The following is a 21,735-nucleotide window of genomic DNA, read 5'->3' as shown; positions in this document are numbered from 1 at the left end:
TGTGAGTCGATTTTTTTTTTTCTGGTACTAGGTCTTGAACTCAGGGTCTGGGCATAGCATAACATTTTCCTGCAAGGCTAGTACTTTGTCACTTGATCCACACATCCATTTAGACCTCAATGGTTAATTGGAGATGAAAATCTTATGGACTGTATTACCCAGGCCAACTTTGAACCCCTATCTCCTCCTGAGTAGCTAGGATTACAGGTGTGAACTACGGTGAAGTCAGGCTCCATTTTTATTTTCTTCTATCTTATTTCTCCATTTGGTTGTCAGTAGCATCCATTTTTAGGAATACAAAAGGATTACCACACACAGATCCAAAAACATCAAGTTGGTGCTTTTTTTTCCCTCACCACTGTATATGGACTCTATTCTCGAATACCATCCCATTTTCAGGCCTGGTCATTGGGCAGGTGAGTTATATGCTCCTTAAAGGATTTCAACTACCATGGCCACTCTTTTGCTAGACAAGTTATTTTAAATTAACGTATGTTAATTATTCTTAAAGTAAGACCTGGACACAGGGGTCTATAAATACCATTTTAGCATTTGTTTTGCAGTTGTACCAAGTATGCTTTGGTGAAAACACTGCTTCAGCTACTGATGAAAACATTAACATTACACTGTATAGACAGAAACAGAAACATTGTTACAAAGCATTGATTACTCACAACTATAATCCTGGGTATTCAGAAGACTGAGAATCTGAGGCTTGTGGTTCAAAGCCAGCATATACAAAGAAAGTCCTTGAGACTGTTTGTTTGTTTGTTTTTTTCTTGGTCCTGGGGCTTGAACTCTGGGCCTGGGCACTGTTCCTCAGCTCTTCAGCTCAAGGCTAGCGCTCTACCACGAGAGCCACAGCACCACTTCTGATTTTCTCATGGTTAACTGGAGATAAGAGTCTCACAGAACTCGGGTGCCAGTGGCTCACGCCTATAATCCTAGCTACTCAGGAGGCTGAGATCTGAGGATCTCGGTTCAAAGCCAGCAAGGGCAGGAAAGTCTGAAAGACTCTTATCTCCAATAAACCACGAGAAAACTGGAAGTGGCGCTGTAGCTCCAGCAGTAGAGCGCCTGCCTTGAGCTGATCTCAGCCTTCTGAGTAGCTAGGACTACAGGTGTGAACTACCACTCCTGGCTCTTTGATTTTGTTTTGATTTTGGGTTTTTTTGTTGTTGCTTTTTTTTTGGCCAGTCCTGGGGCTTGAACCCTGGGCCTGGGCACTGTCCTTGACCCTCTTTTTGCTCAAGCCTAGTGCTCTACCATTAGTGCCACAGCACTACTTCCAGCCTTTTCTGATTAGTTTATTCGAGATAAGAGTCTCCAGGGGACTTTTCTGCCCAGGCTGGCTTAGAACCGTGATCTTCAGATCTCAGCCTCGTGGATAGCTAGGATTATAGGTGTGAGCCATCAGTGCCAGGCTTTTTCTTTCTTTCTTTTTTTAAATTGTAACAACGTTTACTTTCCCCTTCTCTAAAACAACAGTTTAGCAGGATGCTGGTGGCTCATGCGTATAATCTTAGTTACTCAGGAGACTGAGATCTGAGGATTGCAGTTTGAAGCCAGCCCTGGCAGAAAAGTCCCAGTGAGACTCTTGTCTCCAATTAATCACTCAAAATCCAGAAGTGGGAGCTCTGGCTCAGTGGTAAAGCACTAGCCTTGAGCAAAAGAGCTCAGCTACAGCACCTATGCCCTGAGTTCAGGCCCCACAACTAATAGAAAAAGAAAAGAAACAGGGGCTGGGAAGGTGGCTCAGTGATAGAGTGCTTGCCTAGCATGCATGAAGCCCTGGGTTCGATTCCTCAGTACCACGTACATAGAAAACCAGAAGTGGTGCTGTGGCTCAAGTAGTAGAGTGCTAGCCTTGAGCAAAAGAAGCTCAGGAACAGTGCCCAGGCCCTGAGTTCAAGTCCCAGGAAGGGCAAAAAAAAAAGAAGAAGAAAACAACAGTTTACATTTAACAAGTGCTAGCTACATGCCAGGAAATATTCCACGTTTGTTTTATGCCAATCCCTCCACTTTCTCACTCTAAGACTGGCTCTTTACAACTTGAGCCACACCTCCAATCCAGAATTTTTTTTTTTTTTGGTCCGTCTGGGGCTTGAGTTCTGGGCTTAGGCACAGTCCCTGTGCTCTTCAGCTCAAGGCGAGCGCTCTACCGCTTGAGCCACAGCACCACTTCCAGTTTTCTAGTGGTTTATTGGAGATAGTCTCATTGACTTTTCTGCCTGGGCTGGCTTTGAACTGAGATCCTCAGATTTCAGCCTCCTGAGTAGCTAGGATTACAGGCATGAGCCACTGGCGCCCGGACTCCAATCCAGAATTTTGTTGGACTTTTTGGCCCAGGCTGACTGGGAACTATGATCCTCATATCTCAGCCCCATGAGTAGCTAGGATTACAGATGTGAGCCTGCAGCTCCAAACAACATGTTTTAATTGTTATACTTTGGGTGAAGTGTTATCTTCCCTGCCTTACAGATAATGAAATTGAGACAGAAAAAAAAATCATTGATTTGTACAAGTCTTGTGGCTTAGGAGATGTCAGAGCTAGGCTCCAAGAAGTCTAGTTCCTAAACATGCACATTTTGCCCCAACTTCATTCTTCCTTTTTGTCAATAAAAATAGGAAATGGAGAAAAAAGAAAATGAAAGAAAAAAAGGATTTTAAAACAAAATGACGTAGTGATTTGGATAATTCTTGTATATGTTTTTTGGCCTTTTTTGTTTGTTTTTGTTTTTGTACTGGTACTGGGGCTTGAACTCAGACCCTGGCTGCTGTCTTTTAGCTTTTTCTTCTCAAGGCTGATACAACACTTCTACTTCCTTTGTTGGTCTTTTAAAAGACAAATTTCAACTGTGATGTGGTGGTTTACTCCTATACTTTCAGCACTTGGGAGACTGGGGCTTATCAGTTCAAAACTAGCCTTGGCTACATATTGAGATCCCATCCCAAAATAAAATTTGCAAAAAAAGAGGAACAACAACAAAGAAGGAGGAGGAGGAAAAGAAAGAAGAGTAGGAGGTGGTGGTAGTGAGCTAGGTGCTGATGGCTTGTGCCTGTAATCCTAGCTACTCAGGAGGCTGAAATCTGAGGATCCCGGTTCAAATCCAGCGTTGGCAGGAAAGTACATGAGACTCATCTCCAATTAATGACCAGAAAACTGTAAGCAGCACTGTAGCTCAAAGTGGTAGAGTGCTAACCTTGAGTGAAAAAAACTCAGGGACAGTGCCCGGGCCTTGAGTTTAAGCCCCATGACTGAAACACACACAAAAAGTAAAGCTGGCACATTAGTTGTATAAGCTACTCAATAAGCTGAAGCAGAATTACTTGAGTGGAGCATAGTGAGATACCATGACAGTGGGATTGGGGAGTGGTAGACCAGGGGTAGAGGTCTTGCTTAGCAAGATCAAGTCTAGGAATTCCTCAAAAAGAAGTTAGGACCAGGCGCTGGTGGCTAACACCTATAATCCTAGCTACTCAGAAGGCTGAGACCTGAGTATTGTCATTCAAAGCCAGCTCAGGAAGGGAAAGTCAATGAGACTCTTACCTCTAATTAAACACCAAAAGGGACTGACTTGGAGCTTTAGCTCAAGTAGTAAAGTGCTAGCCATGAGCATAAAAGCTCAAGGTCAGGACCAGGTTCTGGAGTTCAAGCCCCAGGACTGGTACAATAAAAAGAGTTATGGATAAATAAAAGTAAAAGAAAGAATGATAGCCACTGGGCCCAGTGGCTCAAGCCTGTAATTGTAATTACTTGGGAGTCAGAGACAAGGAGGAAAGTGGTTCAGGACATCCCAGGTCAAAAGTTTTAGAGACCCTATCTCAATAATAATAGCCAGGAGCTAGTGGCTCATACCTGTAATCCTAGCTCCTCAGGAGGCTGAGATCTGAGGATCATGGTTCAAAGCCAGCCTGGGCTTTGAGACTCTTCAATTAATCACAAAAAAAGCTGGAAGTGGTGCTGTAGTTCAAATGGTAGACTATTAGCCTTTAGCAAAAGGAGCTTAGGGGGCTGGGAATGTGGCTTAGTGGTAGAGTGCTTGCCTAGTATGCATGAAGCTCTGGATTCCATTCCTTAGTACCACATACACAGAAAAACCCAGAAGTGACACTGTGGCTCAAATAGTAGAGCACTAGCCTTAAGCAAAAGAAGCTCAGGGAGTGCTTAGGCCCTGATTTCAAGCCCCAGAACTAGCAAAAAAAAAAAAAAACGAGTTGTAGCTCAGTAATAAAGGGCTTGCTCAACATGCACAAGGCTCTGAGTTCTACCCTAAAACCACACACACACACACACACACACACACACACACACACACACACACACACACACACACACAGCACGCTTAGAGACACCCCAGAGATCAAGTTCTACCCTAAAACCACACACACACACACACACACACACACACACACACACACACACACACACACACACACACACACACACACACAGCGCGCTTAGAGACACCCAGAGATCAAGGCCCAGGATCAACAACAGCAACAAAAATAACAATAGCTACAACACAGAACACAAAAGTTGAGTGTGGTTGCCCATTCCTGTCATCTCAGCTACATAGAGAAGCATAAATAGGAGGATCTCAGTCTAGTCTTACCCAGGCAAAAAAATCTTGAGGGCTGGGAAGGTGGCTCAGTGGTAGAGTGCCTGCCTTGCATGCATGAGGCCCTGGGTTCGATTCCTCAGCACCACATAAGCAAAAAAGAAAAAAACCAGAAGTGGTGCTGTGGCTCAAGTGGTAGAGCGCTAGCCTTGAACTGAAGAGCTGAGGGACAGCGCCCAGGCCCAGAGTTCAGGCCCCACGTCCGGACCAAAACAAACAAACAAAAAAAATCTTGAGACCTTATCTCAAAAATAACCAGAGTAGCCGGGCGCTGGTGGCTCACGCCTGTAATCCTAGCTACTCAGGAGGCTGAGATCTGAGGATCGCGGTTCAAAGCCAGCCCGGGCAGGAGAGACCGTGAGACTCCTATCTCCAATAAACCACCAGAAAACCGGAAGTGGCGCTGTAGCTCAAGTGGTAGAGCGCTCGCCTTGAGCTGAAGAGCTGAGGGACAGGGCCCAGGCCCAGAGTTCAAGCCCCACGGCCGACAAAAAAAAAAAAAAAAAAAAAAAAAAACCAGAGTGCAGCAGCTTATAAGGTGGTTCAAGTGGTATATCACCTGCCTAGCAAGTACATTACCCTGAGTTCAAACTCCAGTACCACACCAAAAAAAGCAGTGTCACTATAAGCATCAAAAAGCTAGTAACATCTTTCTCTAACTGAAAGTACCTATTCCTGAAATACATGTGAAACTTTAAACAATCTAATAGATTATTAATTAAAATTGATAGGCATTTTTGGATGGTTGATTCACAGAGTCATTAATAGAAAAGCTCTGGAAACTACACTGTCCTCAAAATTAAATTTACCTATGTTAGTGTCAGCATTAGCTCCAATAACATGAAGGAAATCAAATTAGACCACCACAAAAAACACTTCTTTAGTGTATTTCAAGATGGTTATTCAGAGAGACTGCAGACCTAGGAGAGCTCTGGAAAGCTGTCTTTTTGTGGGGAATATTTATATATTAGTAGAATAAACAACAAAGCAGGGCTGAGAATGTGGCTTAGTGGTAGAGTGTTTGCTTAGGATGAAGCCCTAGGTTTGATTCCTCAGTACCACATAAACAGAAAAGGCTGGAAGTGGTATTGTGGCTCAAGTGGTAGAGTGCTAGCCTTGAGCAAAAGAAGCTCAGGGACAGTGCTCAGACCTGAGTTCAAGCCCCAGGACTGGCAAACAACAACAACAAAAAAAACCCAGCAAGGCAAGCAATCTTTCTCTGAGATCCTCCCTTTTTCTGTTTAGAAAATATCTTTCAACAGGAAATGGAGATTTGTATCTGACCCCTGACCAGACAGAGATTACCACAGGCAGCCTTCTGGTGACAGTTACCTGGGAGACTTTTAATCTATAACCTTTCAATACAAACTTTGTTTCATGCATTTTCCAACTCTCACATTCCCATAAGGTGGCCACCTCACTCTAGGAACCCAAAATTTACTTCTGTAGGGTTTATAAGCTTCAATTACGTAGCTTTCATTGAATTTCCTATTGTGCCTATGGCTCCTATGTTTCTCTTTTTATTATCTGTCTATTGCCAGTACTGGGGTTTAAAATCAGGGCTTTGTGCTCTCACTGGACATCTTTGCTCACCCTGGTGCTCTACCACTTCAGCCATACCTCTAATTCTGGCTTTTTGCTCATTAATTGGAGATGAGTCTCATGGACTTTCCTGCCCAGGCTGCCTTGAATCCCAAGCTTCAGATCTCAGCCTCCTGAATGATGAAGATTATAGACATAAACCACTGGTGCCAAGTTTCTTTCTTGCTTTTCCTTCTTTCATTTGTATTGGTACTGATACTTTAACTCACGACTTTTTTTGTTCATTGATGCTCTACCACTTGAACCACACTTCTAGTCTAGATTTTATGGTGGTTGAGTTAGAGTCTCATGGGCTTTTCTGCATAGCTGGCTTTGAACTTTGATCCTCAGATCTCAGCCTGCTGAGTAGCTAGGATTACATGTGTGAACCACTGGTTCCTGGCTGTTTTTTGGGGTCAGGGTGTGGCTCAAGTGGTAAATCACTTGTGCCTGGCAAGTGAAGGACCCTAAGTTCAGACCCCAGTATTGCTAATATATACATATATATGTATCTATATACAAATCACATATATACACTTATATACATATATGTATATGTGTATGTGTATCTATTGAGTTACAAATTTATATAGATAGATATTGCACATTTCCATTCTCATGGAAGGCCAACATGCCAAAATATTCTACCTCTGCTAGACATTGGTGGTTCATACCTGTAATCCTAGCTACTCAGGAGGCTGAGATCTGAGGTTTGAAGCCAGATCTTGGTTTGAAGCCAGCCCAGGCAGGAAAGTCCTTAAGACTCTTATCTCCAATTACCCAGCAAAAAGCCCAAAGCGGAGGTGTGACTCAAAAGCACCAGACTTGCAATAAATACATAAAAGGTCATCTCGGAGAGGCTGGGGGCAGGGCTTTGGTGATCATGTACCTGTCTACTAAGCATAAGACCTGATGTTCAAGCCCTAGAGCTGCCAAAAACAAACAAAAAATAAAACATCTCCAAGTTCAACAAACCAAAGGATTCTCCCATCCAAAAAGACCTATCTTTTCAGTAAACAAGAGGATTCCCCTCAAAAGGAATTGTGATGACTGAAATATCTCCATCATCTTATATCAGGAAGAATATTCTAATTACAGCAGTTTATAAATAGCATGGTCTTAGTTCCAAGGCCCTGAAAAATTTCCAAGAGAACACGAAAGATCACAGCTATTTTAAAAAAGATTTCAGTCCTGGGTGTAAAATTGGACTGCATATGTCTATTTTTTTCCCTAACTCTAAAATTTTTAGGTCTTCCTAATGGGCCCCTATCTAATTGAGGGCCCAATTATATGCTGTCTTTCACTTGTAATTTTTCTCTGAATATCAGAACTCCTTGCATTTAACATTATAGTTTTCATAATATAGACTCTATTAATGCTAATGTTTGTCTAGTTGTGGATGTCTGTGGTTGTGCATGTATGTATGTGTGTTGGTTCTGAGGTTTGAACTCAGGTCTTAAGCATTGTCCCTTAGTTTTTTTTTTTTTTGTTGGTCATGGTGCCTGAACTCTGGGAATAGGCCCTGTCCCTCAACTCTTCAGCTCAGGGGTAGTGCTCTACCACTTGAGTCACAGTGTCACTTGTAGCTTTTTCTGCTTATGTGGTGCTGAGAAATCAAACCCAGGGCCTCATGCATGCAAGGCAAGCACTCTACCACTGAGCCACCTTCCCAGCCCCTCATTTAGCTTTCTTGCTCAAGGCTGGCACTCTGCCACTTGAGCCACAGCTTCACTTGGCTTTTTGTTTTGTTTTGTTTTTTGGCTAATTGGAGGTAAGAGTCTCAGGAACTTTCCTGTCCAGTTGGCTTCAAACTGTGATCCTTGTATCTCAGCCTTCTCAGTGGCTAGAATTGCAAGTGTAAGCCACTGGTACTTGTCAACTTGTCTACTTCTTACTCCTTGCCAGTATATAAGGATATAAAAGTATGTAAGGCCCATCAGCTACACTGGACATACCAAAATGAACTAAGCAACTCAATGGCAGTGATGGGAGGGAGGGAACAAGTGGGAAAGAGGGAACAGCTGACGCTATGCAAAACAAAAGAAATGTACATATTACCCAGTGTGGAAGAAATAACTGTATTGCAAAGTTCAGAGAACTCATAAATGTTATAGACCATGATTTTAAAAAAAAAGAGTTGAACACATTTGTAATTACAAGAGAATGCTCAGAGAAAGATCCAAGCAAGTCTCTGTGTAAGCTGTCATACAATTGAAATTCTTATTTAAAACAACAACAACAATAATAATAATTCCTTAAAAAAAAAGTATGTAAGGGCTGGGAAGGTGGCTCAGTGGTAGAGTGCTTGCCTTGCATGCATGAGGCTCTGGGTTTGATTCCTCAGCACCACATAAGCAGAAAAAGCCAGAGTGGCAGTGTGGCTCAAGTGGTAGAGTGCTAGCCATGAGCTGAGGAGCTGAGGGACAGCACCCAGGCCCAGAGATCAGGCCCCACAACTGACCAAAAAAAAAAAAAAGTATATAAGTATATAAGTATATATATATATACATATATATATATATATGGAAGTTATATAATGGAGTGTAAAAGTATAATATATCCAATTATATCCTTATACTCTATCATATATTATATATAGTATACAATAGAGTTTAATAGGAAGTATCTAATAGACTATAAGTATATAACAGGAGTATAAGCATATATGTATGTATATATATATTTTAAACTTTTTAATGTAGGGAATTTCATTTTTTTATTGCATTTTCTCCATAGTCCTTTATACTTTCTGAAAACCATGTATTTTATTTTATTTTATTTTTTGGTCAGTCGTGGGGCTTGAACTCTGGGCTTGGGCCCGTCCCTGTGCTCTTAAGCTCAAGGTGAGCGCTCTACTGCTTGAGCCACAACGCCATAAATTTATTTATTTATTTATTTTGCCAGTCCTGGGGCTTGAGCTCAAGATCTGGGCACTGTACCTGAGCTTCTTTTGCTCAAGGCTAGCACTCTACTACTTGAGCCACAGCACCACTTCTGATTTTCTGTGTATGTGGTACTGAGGAATTGAACCCAGGGCTTCATGCATGCTAGGCAAGCACTCTACCACTAAGCCACATTCCCAGTCCCAGTATAAGCATATAATAGAAGAATTAACTCCTCCAAGCAAATCTATTTGGCAGGTTTTATTATTATTATTTCCTTGTTTTAGAAAATTGAGAGCATTGAAAATATGATTCGTTTGCCCAGGTTTATCTGTATATGGATCATAAGTGGCAGGGTGGAGAGTTGAACCCATGTAAACTGTCTCCAGAGTCCATCTCTTTAATTAACATACTGCTGTCACTTGTTAGGTATGTGTGGTTGTGCTGTTTTATCTCTGGAATTTGAACTCAGGGCCTAGCTTTTGCTAGGCAGACACTCCATCACTTGATCACACTCCCACAGTCTCTAATTATGCCATTTCTGAACACCAAGATCTACATGGTACTTTGGCCTAGTTTTTGCCTGCTGGGAGTTAGGCTGAGAATGGACAAGCTAATTTGATCATAGAACATACAACAACCAAGACATACCATATGCTGTCCATATTTGGGAGCCAAGGCAGTTGGTAACTGGGATAGTCACATTATGAGCAGGGAGAGAGAGGCCCTGCAGTGATAACAGATGTATTTGATTATGGAATCTTGCTTTGTAAATATTTTTTTTCTTTTTTCTTTCTTTCTTTTTTTTTTTGCCAGTCCTGGAGCTTGAAATCAGAGCCTGGGCACTGTCCCTAAGCTTCTTTTGCTCACGGCTAGCACTCTACCACTACAACCACAGCGCCACTTCAGCTTTTTCTGTTTATGTGGTACTGAAGAATCGAACCCAGGGCTTCATGCATGTGAGGCAAGCACTCTACCACTAAGCCACATTCCTAGCCCCTTTGCAAATGTTCTTTTCTTTTTTTGTCGGTCTGGGCCTGGGCTCTGTCCCTCAGCTCTTCAGCTCAAGGCTAGTGCTCTACCACTTGAGCCACGACGCCACTTCCAGCTTTTTTTTCTATTATGTGGTGCTAAGGAATTGAACCCATGGCCTCATGCATGCAAGGAAAGCACTCTACCACTGAACCCCCTTTCCAACCCCTGCAAATGTTCTTTTTTTTTTTTTTTTTTGTCGGTCATGGGGCTTGAACTCTGGGCCTGGGCGCTATCCCTCAGCTCTTCAGCTCAAGGCTAGCACTCTACCACTTGAGCTACAGCGCCACTTCCGGTTTTCTAGTGGTTTATTGGAGATAGGAGTCTCACGGTCTTTCCTGCCCGGGCTGGCTTTGAACCGCAATTCTCAGATCTCAGCCTCCTGAGTAGCTAGGATTACAGGCGTGAGCCACCGGCGCCCGGCCCTGCAAATGTTCTTAATGAGCATCCAGCCCAACCACTTACTCACTGAAGCTAATGTGTGTGATATGGAAGTAGGTGGGTGGGTTTATTTTCCTATCTAGACCCTCTCACTTCTCTTAACTTTGGATGTGAGCCACAATCCAATGGGTTCCTGCCTCCCACCTCCGCTTTTCCTGGTGGAAATGGGTCTGGGACATGCACAGGTGTGGCTTTAAGAGCATCCTGGCCCTCTGCTTTGTGTAATACCAAATTTATCAACATCCCAACTCTTCATCTTGGTAATAAACACCTCGCCTGGAATCTTACTTGGGTTCCAACCCAAGGAGGTTAAATCTCTCTGAGCAGCATTATTTTTTAATAGTTAATTTCAAGAATATTTTTATAGCGCCTGTAATTTAATTAAAAGATGACTTTCAGGCTGTAAAACTGGCCTTGGCTGCTAATTAGATTCTATGAATCTGTCCTGAAAGGTATAAATCACTTTTTTGAAAAAAAAAGATCACTAAATGTACTGCTGTGATAGATTACCCAAGTCCTTTGACGTAGAGAAAACAGGAGTTGGGGGTGAGGAGGATGTTTGTCGGCTTCCATCAGCTCTCTTTATTTTTCTAGGTCCTGCTTTGCATGGGCCAGTTGGGCTGGGTTCTTTTTGTGCAGTCTCCACTGAGCCCTCCTGCCCACCACAGCTGGATCTTTGCTGGGTCCTCCTACCTACCACTGGACAGCTAGTTCAGTCTGTCTGGCTCTTCCAGGGTGTCACATGGGCTGGTGAGATAATGTATATGAAAGCCTTTGTCAACTGAATGCCAATTATTCCTGTGGTTATTACTCTTATCACACTCTAGGGGAAACCCTTGATGTCCCCCGCCCTCAATCTATGAGGTCCGACTGCTCCTCCCACATGGGCGGAGGCTCCTGGCACCAGTTGGCCTCCCCTGCTTGGGGGAGGGGCCTAGTGTTTCCCTCCCCTCCAGAGTAATGACTTTCCCAGTTCTTCCTGGCTTCTGGGGCCTAAATCCGGAAGGAAGTCTCAGTTCCAGTGAAAGTTCTGGAGCTGGTGAAATGACTGCAAAGGCATCTCCTCGGGCCCACCTCCCAGCCCCCTCCCCTCCTAATGCCCGACGTGGAGCCTGGCTGCCCCGGAAGGATCTGACCGGCAATTTCCTAGAATTGTCTAGCTGGAGCTCCTCAGTCTTCCAGCTTCCCCCCCCCCCCCCCCCCCGGTCCCCACCTCATCTCAGTATCCCTTCTCCAAAGCCCAAGTCTGGGTAGATGTCCCAGCACCCCCCCCCCTCCCCGCCCTGTTCTAACTCCTTAGGATCCATGGTTCTCTTGGTCAGGGCTACCCTTTTCTGAGCCTCTGTACAACTCCTGGAAGGAGTAATTGGACATGGGAGTCAACATGGCCACTAGGGCCCACAGGAAGTTGAATATGCTGTGGTTACCAGGGCAACCATTTTTCCTTAGTCCTTCCCAGTATTTTTTCATCCAAAGCCTGGGCGGTGAGGACTTGACCACGCAAGTTCCTTCTCTCAATAAATCAAGGCTGACTGAGGCAAAAAAAAAAAAAGGGGGGGGGGTAGAAAGCACAGAACATCCAGAAGAGTGACTGGACAAGAGGAAGAACAAATTATCCTCCTCATCCCCAAATCACCTCTTGTGTTATCAGGGAACACTGCTTTGTAGCCAGACCTCCAAGCTCCTGGTGAGCCCACCCATACCTCTAGGTCCCACTTGGCTCTGTCCCCAGGAAAAGGCCTGGGGAGGTCAAGGGAGGCCTCTGTCGGCATTTGATGGATGGTACTGAAGAAATGTCTGGCACTCTCCTTCCCAGTGGGGGAGGTGAAGCTGTGGCTACTTCTCCCCTACATTCCTGCCTGCCTGCCTAGGAAGGGGGTGGGGCAGCTGGAGCAGGGCTAGGAGGGTCCTTAGTGAACTTGAGAGGCATTGGATAGACAATCTCCAAATCACAAAAAGGATTCACACTTCCTAACTCCTGGGCCTCTTCAATTCAGTCCAAACCAATTATATTATTCCTCCTATAAGCAACCACTGGACAATATAACAGTTTTTTGTTTTCTGTCGGTTGTGGGGCTCGAACTCTGGGTGTGGGCGCTGTCCCTCAGCTGTTCAGCTCAATGCTAGTACTCTACCACTTGAGCCACGGTGTCACTTCGGGTTTTTCTGGTGGTTTATTGGAGATAAGAGTCTCACGGACTTTCTTGCCTGCGCTGGCTTTGAACCATGATCCTCAGATCCTAGCCTCCTGACTAGCTAGGATTACAGGCGTGAGCCACCAGTGCTCCAAAATATAGCCCTTCTTAAGTCCCAAGACTTTCAAGGGATACATGGTGTCAAATCATATATCAAAATCATTTACAGTGTTTTGTTTTGAGCGGTACTGTGATTTGAATTCAGGGCCTATGTTTGATAGACAAGTGTTCTGCCACTTGAGTCAAATTCTCAGGCTTTTTATTGCTTTAAATATTTTGTTGATAGGGTCTTTTTTTTAATTAATAAAAGATATTAGCTGGACACTGATGGCTCATGCCTGCAATCCTAGCTACTCAGGAGGCTGAGATCTGAGGATCATGGTTAGAAGCCAGCCCAGGCAGGAAAATCTGGAGACTCCTCTCCAAGTAACTACCAGAAAACCCGAAGTGGCAGGAACTGTGGCTTAAGTGGTAGAACTCTAGCCTTGAGCTGAAGAGCTCAGGGACAGTGCCCAGGCCCAGAGTTCAAGGCTCACGACTGACAAAAAAAAAAAAAAAAAAAAAAAAGGTATTAGCCAGGTACTGGTGGCTCATGCCTATGATCTCAACTACTCGAGGCTAATATCTGAGGTTCATGGTTCGAAGCCAGCCTGGGCAGGAAATTCATGAGACTCTTATCTCCAATTAAACATAAAAAAACTCAAAGTGGAGCTATGGCTCAAGTGGTAGAGCATTAGCCTTGAGTAAAACACTAAGAGATAGTACCCAGAAGTGGCACAAAAATTATTGTGTGTGTATGTGTGTCAGTCCTGAGACTTAAACTCAGGGCGTGGGAGTTCTCTCTGAGCTTTTTTGTTCAAGGCTAGTGCTCTACCACTTGAGCCACAGCTCTACTTAGAGCTTTTTGGTGCTTAATTGGAGAAAGAGTCTCATAAACTTTCCAACCATAATCATCAGATCTTGCCACGCCGACCCCAGTAGAGTCTGCTTAGCATGGGAAACCATCTATCAGACCATGATAGGGGCCTCGAGACCCATCTCTGAGTTTTGGGACTTCACCGAAGTCTACCTCAGAGAATGGGGCTTTACAGAAACCTATCTCCAAGTTTTGGGACTTCACCGAAGTCTACCTTGGAGAATAGGGCTTCTAAGAGGCCTACTCCTGGGAAAAGGCTGGCAAAAACCCCTGGAAAAGATGTGTTTCTGCCTATCTTTTCCTCATAAGAGTGCCTATTAATCTTTTACTGTTTCTACTGTTCATTGTACTTACTCATTGTCAACGTTCCCTTATTCAAAGCTCTTTCTTAAGAGTGTTGACGACTCCAATATCTGATGAGTGTCTTAAAAATATGACTAACTCACCAGAGTTCAGTGCTACCCTGAAACCCCTCTTATGGAGGCTAGTAGACAAGTTATAAGTAAATATAAAAGTATTGGGGGTTTCACAAAGTCACTCCAGAAGGAATTGTAAGAGATTTACAAAAAGTTGTAGGCGCGGCTAGAACAGAAAGAATGTATGGCAATTGCTGAGATAACTACTTAGGAGAAAGAACTTCCTCATTTACTAAGAGACTTGCTAAATCTAAGTCTCCTTGGTGCTTACTATTAAAGAAGGAACAGGAAAGATCTTAATGGGACAGTTAAAGCCTCTATAGAAAAAAGTAGTGGTTAATTGGTGACAATCATCGAAACCCATTGTATTTCTTAAAAATAGAGGTAAAGCTGGAAACAAGTGCCTATCAGGCGACCAGCTGGTGACCGCCCAAGAATGAAGCCCTGCAGCAAGATTATGTAACCTTTTGCCCTTTCTTATGGAGACTTTTGCTATAAAAGTTTGTTATCCTCTGCATTAAATCGCACTCAGCACTCAGCATCCACTCCTAATGTGTGTGAGTTGTCTGTTTGCCATCTCCCCGTCCTATTCCAGGTTCCTCCCCTAGGTATCCTCCGTCGTCCCGACAGAACCCGGTCCGCGGCAGGAATGCCACGCCGACCCCAGTAGAGTCTGCTTAGCATGGGAAACCATCTATCAGACCATGATAGGGGCCTCGAGACCCATCTCTGAGTTTTGGGACTTCACCGAAGTCTACCTCAGAGAATGGGGCTTTACAGAAACCTATCTCCAAGTTTTGGGACTTCACCGAAGTCTACCTTGGAGAATAGGGCTTCTAAGAGGCCTACTCCTGGGAAAAGGCTGGCAAAAACCCCTGGAAAAGATGTGTTTCTGCCTATCTTTTCCTCATAAGAGTGCCTATTAATCTTTTACTGTTTCTACTGTTCATTGTACTTACTCATTGTCAACGTTCCCTTATTCAAAGCTCTTTCTTAAGAGTGTTGACGACTCCAATATCTGATGAGTGTCTTAAAAATATGACTAACTCACCAGAGTTCAGTGCTACCCTGAAACCCCTCTTATGGAGGCTAGTAGACAAGTTATAAGTAAATATAAAAGTATTGGGGGTTTCACAAAGTCACTCCAGAAGGAATTGTAAGAGATTTACAAAAAGTTGTAGGCGCGGCTAGAACAGAAAGAATGTATGGCAATTGCTGAGATAACTACTTAGGAGAAAGAACTTCCTCATTTACTAAGAGACTTGCTAAATCTAAGTCTCCTTGGTGCTTACTATTAAAGAAGGAACAGGAAAGATCTTAATGGGACAGTTAAAGCCTCTATAGAAAAAAGTAGTGGTTAATTGGTGACAATCATCGAAACCCATTGTATTTCTTAAAAATAGAGGTAAAGCTGGAAACAAGTGCCTATCAGGCGACCAGTTGGTGACCGCCCAAGAATGAAGCCCTGCAGCAAGATTATGTAACCTTTTGCCCTTTCTTATGGAGACTTTTGCTATAAAAGTTTGTTATCCTCTGCATTAAATCGCACTCAGCACTCAGCACTCAGCATCCACTCCTAATGTGTGTGAGTTGTCTGTTTGCCATCTCCCCGTCCTATTCCAGGTTCCTCCCCTAGGTATCCTCCGTTGTCCCGACAGAACCCGGTCCGCGGCAGGTGGCGCCCAACGTGGGGCTCAGAGCGGGGCACGAAGCAGTTTCTTCAGTCAAGGAACCTTGGGAGGTAAGCATCTCTCTCTCTCTCTCTCTCTTTTCCTTTCACCTGGAATAGTAGTCAGAAGCTCGTTGGGGTGCTGCAGGCCCCTCAGTTGTGACTGAGAAAGATAACGAGCAAATCACGGGGAGTTCATCTTCTAAGAATAAGGATAGTTTGTCTCTATTTTAAAACATATACTCCACAGTAGCAGTGGGAGAACAAACTAATCCTTGGTTCCCGCAGGAAAAAGGAAACCATTGAAAAAGTGAATGTAAATCTAAGTTCCATAAAGACGGAACTCCTCCTTCGAGAGGAAACAAGAAACGGAAAAAGGGAACCATTGAAAAAGTGAATGTAAATCTAAGTTCCATAAAGACGGAACTCCTCCTTCGAGAGGAAACCAAAAAAAAAAAAATGGAAAAAGGAAACCACTGAAAAAGTGAATGTAAATCTAAGTTCCATAAAGAGGGAACTCCTCTTCAAGAGGAAACAAAAAACGGACAGAGGGGCAACCAGCCCCTCCGCAAGAGAATAAGAAACAGTTAGATCATTTGATACAATTTTCATATTTCAGGAATGGTGAAAGCCTGCAGGTGTGGTCTTGGGGCTGGCGGAGAGTCTTGGCGGACGCGCTATAAGACTGCCAGTGGGGCCAGTGGGAGACGTCCCCTGGACCCCTGGGTGGGGCTGTCCTCGAGATCGGGTAGAGGGGGTTCGAGTCCCCCCGATTGGCCGATTCTCTCTGGTTGGAAGCCCTTCTGGACAGACTGTCTGACCAGCAGTCTGACGCGCTTGCTGTCTGTCTTGAGTGTGCGTATATGTCTTCTGTTAACTCTAATTTGAATCTTAGGCACACAGCCCTGGGGCTGGTGGATGAGGGGCTTACTGATCCCGTAGACCAGAGGAAGAGTGCGCATTTCCCACTTAATTGCCCCTTCCATCCTTTTAGAATTCCAGGAGTGCCCGGACCAGATCGCCCACCTCCCCAGAGAAAGCGTGACCAAGTGCGCGTACATTACCAACCCCCGTATGCAGCAGTGTGTGTGTGGTGTGTGTGTGTGTGTAATTTTAACTTCTTTTTCTTTCTTATCTCGGTTTTATTAATTTGGACACTCCTTGTCCCAGAGATGGGGCAAGGACAAAGTAACCTTACTCCTCTCAACTTCCTGCTCAGTCATTTCAAAGAGGTAAAAGAGAGGGGGTATAATTTGAGTATAATTGAAAATCTCAGAAGAATCTAAAAAGAAAAATTCTCGAAATAGGGTAGAGGGGGTTCTAGTCCCCTGGTAAGTGGTGAGATGTCACCCCATTCACTGAGACCTAATTTTGTCTTTGTGGCCACTTGTTTGTCTTGTTTAGTGTGTGTGTTCGTTTTATGTTTTCTGAGGTAGGGAAGATTTGGGTGAGTGTGACAGGCTCACTCTGCAGACTCTGGATTCAGTTTGCTGAATGAGAACAGCACAGAGATTCAAAAGACTAATTAGTGAATTGCCTTGCTAGATAAGCAAGCTCTGGGAAAATGAAGCCCAACAAAGGTACCTAGTTTAAAAGAAACACTGTCTTAAATTTTTGTTTAAAAACTTTAAATAATGTACGTACAACTAACTTTGATTTTTGCGCGCTTTAAGATCTGTGTGTTTTGTGTGTGTTTGTGAACGTGTTCAAAGATAAAAAATTGTCAGCATGCTGTAACAATTGCGTGAGTTTAAATTTAAAAAATTCAAAAGGTTATGAGGTTTGGACATTACCAAAAAATTTTAAAAAAATCTTCACATTGTTTTAAATGGCTTTTTAAAAGGTTCTTTAACTTGCAAATTAGAAAATCTGGTATTTTAAAAACTAATATTTTAAAATGCATAAGACTGTTTATACTGTAATCAAGTTATCTGGCTTAACAAAAATGCATTGGCAGTTCAGGATTTAATTCCCTTGGCTAAAATTTGGGATAAATATTAGAAATTTAAATGTAAAGGTTAGTTTAACACTGTCAAAGATGTTACCTGTTCTGTCTATCTAAAACTGTATTTCATTTGAGAACCAAGAGAAGAGACAGGGAAAAACTTAGAAACCAACAGAAGACCTATCTTTAGAGGTGAAGGGTGAACAAGCAGAAGTGCAGTTCAGCTGGTCATGCAGTGGGACAGGCCCTGGGAGGAGTCCACCCATGGTGAGGCAAGCTGGCACAAACGCAGTTCATCTAACCCTAAAGAGTCAGATTGAGTGTGTGGCCATTCCATAGGAGGGGCCAAGTGGCCCATCGTTGTTCTGTCTCTTTTCCCTGCAGATAGACACTGAAAACATGATGGTTAAAATGAGTGGTGTGATGATCTGATTAGTACTGGAAAAACTTTCCCTTGGATGTGTTAACATTAAAATTAGGAAGGCCTTAAAAAGAGGGCAAAAAGTTATTTGTATAATGTGGCTTACTTTCAATTATGTTCTACAATTAGGATGTTTTTAAAAGTTATAAAGATGTTAAATCTAGCTTTGTGGTATAGTAAAGGTGACTGTAATTCTTGCATTAAGGAAAATTGTCATTTGAGTTTAAAAATCTTAATGTGTGTCTGTTTTAAAACAAGCAGCCAAGAGGCAATGAGTGACACTTGGCCTCAAGATTTCAAGGGATCTTTTCAAAATGCAAATGAAAACTAAAGTATAAAATATTAAAGGTGATTAATAAGAGGTTTAAAAAAAATAGGGAATGGATTTTTGGATATATAGTTTAAATGTAAAATCATTCTTGACATTGGCCTCAATGTGCAAAAAAAAAAAAAATAGGATTATCAAAATGATTGCTATTCTAGTTTGCTCTTATAGGTTTTTTAAGTTTCCAGCAAGCCCAAAGCAAAGCACAGAGGATTCTTACAGTTTGTCAGATGTAACTTTGACTCTTAATAAGTGTCAGGTAAGTGCATGCTTAAAAGCTACTTCTATGTTGACCACCTTGTTGCTTTTAATTGGAGTAAAATGGCCTTTTATAAGACTCAGTGATCTGCAAACTGGTTCAAAGCCAGCCCGGGCAGAAAAACGTCCCTGAGAGGCTGTCACCTCTATTCAGCCAGCAGAGTACTAGCCCTGGACTGAAGAGTCAGGGGACAGTACTCAAGCCCCAAGCTGGAGACTCACAGTGGCAGAGTACTAGCCCTGGACTGAAAAGTTAGGGGACAGCATTCAAGCCCCGAGTCTGGGACTCAAAGTGGCAGAGTGCTAGCCTTGAGCTGTAGAGCTGAGGGACAGTGCTCAGGCCCCGAGTTCAAGTCCAACAACCAGCTAAGGAAAATGCCAATGAGGCATTTATCCCAATGTAGAGAAGACACTCCTGGGACAAAAACAATGGTGGAGCATCCAGAGGCAGTAAGCCACTGCTTGGATGGCAGAAATGTCAGATCCTAGAGTCATTTGTGCATGGCCCTTCAAAACCGGTCAGAGCCGGGAGGTCATGGGAAGAGTTTATAAGCATGCCTAATGTTCATGACTACCTTGTAAGGGACAAGAACTTGCCAGTCCTCTGTGATAGTGAAAAGCTAATGTTATAAAATGTGGGAGATAGTTTAAATCTCAACCCCTTTATGTGCCAAAAGCTCTAATTGGCAGTTACTATTGAGCTGACACTAGTTACATGAAATTCATCTGCCCAGGAAAAAGTTTGTAAACCTGAGAGAGTGTTTCTATTGATATCTGTCTTAGGCATTATTTGGGATCATTAGAGATCACATTCCTAAGCCATCTAAAAAGATGCTTTTTGCAAACCAGAGTGCTAAACAAGCTACACTGCTATAGCTGGAGAAAATGTCTGTGCAGTTGTCAAAAGTTAAATATTGTTCTTAATGACATCTAACCCTGATAGCCTCTTTGTAAAATAGGCTAAGGTTATAGGTTCTTGGCTAGGTAAGATCAACGCCCCTAAAGTCAGCTTGAAGAAGTTACAGAAGATTGACCTTCGCCCTTCTACCCCCATTTTAAGATCAAGGGTCCAGAGTCAGTTTTGAAAAAATGAGGCAAAATAGATAAAATAATTTTTTTTAGAAAAAGGCATAAAGAATAGTGTTAACAGCTGTAGGTGTGCAAGTGTGGAGACTGCATTTGTCAGAGATGGTTACAAGACTAAGCCTTCTGTGTCTATTTATTAAAAAAAAAAAAATCTGGTTAGTAAAAAAAAAAAAAAATTTATTTTGGTAAATTGTCCTGGGCTATTGTCTAAATGTTCTTAGAAACCAACGGAGTCACGGCCTGCCAAGCCTATGTATTACTTGCATCCTTAACCAGTCTGTGTAGGAATTTACAGCCCAGCATGAGGTGTGACAGTCCCTTGGAGCCACTGAGAGACCCAGCTGTTGCGGTTGCTGCTGCTGTTGCTGCATACCTTAATGGGTAAAGTTCAACGACGGCCTGACAGTCAACCGGAGATACTCCTGCTTGATTCCATCACCTGAATCTGCTTCCTGGTTGAAAGCTGCTAAATCTAAGATCTTGTGGGACATTCTTTTGGGTGATATCCAGAAATCCTCTCTATTCCCACAGTGGATATTGGGGACAAGGATATCACTGGCTTGCTTGTCTTAGGCACTTCAGTGCATAGTGACTGAAAATCCACTCTAGGGTCACAGCCTAGTTTGACTCTGATATGGTAATAACCTGAGTGTGTTATCAATAGAGGTAATACTCTTAGCCTTAAAATCTAGCAAGCTTCTGCATCATGGTGGTGCCTTAAGGCTGTTCTAAGATAAAGGTTCCACAAGCCAAAGGAAAATTGGGCAGTTTTAAACTACAGCCACAAAGATGGTCAAGAGATTGTAAAGAAAGAGGGTGGTAAAGAAAGCCTTGGAAAGAGAATTGGGGAAATTTGAAAAGTAAGGATTATCTTTAAGACAAACCTCAGAAAGTTTAAGTATGTCGCAAATGGTATGAGTATGTCTTAAAATTGGAGCTTACAAGGACAGCTGGTATAAAATTGATACACGGAGTCAGGACTGGTGAAAATTAAAAAAAAAAAAAAAAAAAAAAAAAAAGGGGGGCAAATGCCACGCCGACCCCAGTAGAGTCTGCTTAGCATGGGAAACCATCTATCAGACCATGATAGGGGCCTCGAGACCCATCTCTGAGTTTTGGGACTTCACCGAAGTCTACCTCAGAGAATGGGGCTTTACAGAAACCTATCTCCAAGTTTTGGGACTTCACCGAAGTCTACCTTGGAGAATAGGGCTTCTAAGAGGCCTACTCCTGGGAAAAGGCTGGCAAAAACCCCTGGAAAAGATGTGTTTCTGCCTATCTTTTCCTCATAAGAGTGCCTATTAATCTTTTACTGTTTCTACTGTTCATTGTACTTACTCATTGTCAACGTTCCCTTATTCAAAGCTCTTTCTTAAGAGTGTTGACGACTCCAATATCTGATGAGTGTCTTAAAAATATGACTAACTCACCAGAGTTCAGTGCTACCCTGAAACCCCTCTTATGGAGGCTAGTAGACAAGTTATAAGTAAATATAAAAGTATTGGGGGTTTCACAAAGTCACTCCAGAAGGAATTGTAAGAGATTTACAAAAAGTTGTAGGCGCGGCTAGAACAGAAAGAATGTATGGCAATTGCTGAGATAACTACTTAGGAGAAAGAACTTCCTCATTTACTAAGAGACTTGCTAAATCTAAGTCTCCTTGGTGCTTACTATTAAAGAAGGAACAGGAAAGATCTTAATGGGACAGTTAAAGCCTCTATAGAAAAAAGTAGTGGTTAATTGGTGACAATCATCGAAACCCATTGTATTTCTTAAAAATAGAGGTAAAGCTGGAAACAAGTGCCTATCAGGCGACCAGTTGGTGACCACCCAAGGACGAAGCCCTGCAGCAAGGTTGTGTAACCTTTTGCCCTTTCAGGCGACCAGCTGGTGACCGCCCAAGAATGAAGCCCTGCAGCAAGATTATGTAACCTTTTGCCCTTTCT

Source organism: Dipodomys merriami, unplaced genomic scaffold (genome assembly GCF_024711535.1).
Source record: "Dipodomys merriami isolate MVZ:Mamm:240054 unplaced genomic scaffold, mDipMer1.0.p SCAF_92, whole genome shotgun sequence".
NCBI classification, from domain to species: Eukaryota; Metazoa; Chordata; class Mammalia; order Rodentia; family Heteromyidae; genus Dipodomys; species Dipodomys merriami.
This window is presented reverse-complemented; position numbering follows the sequence as displayed.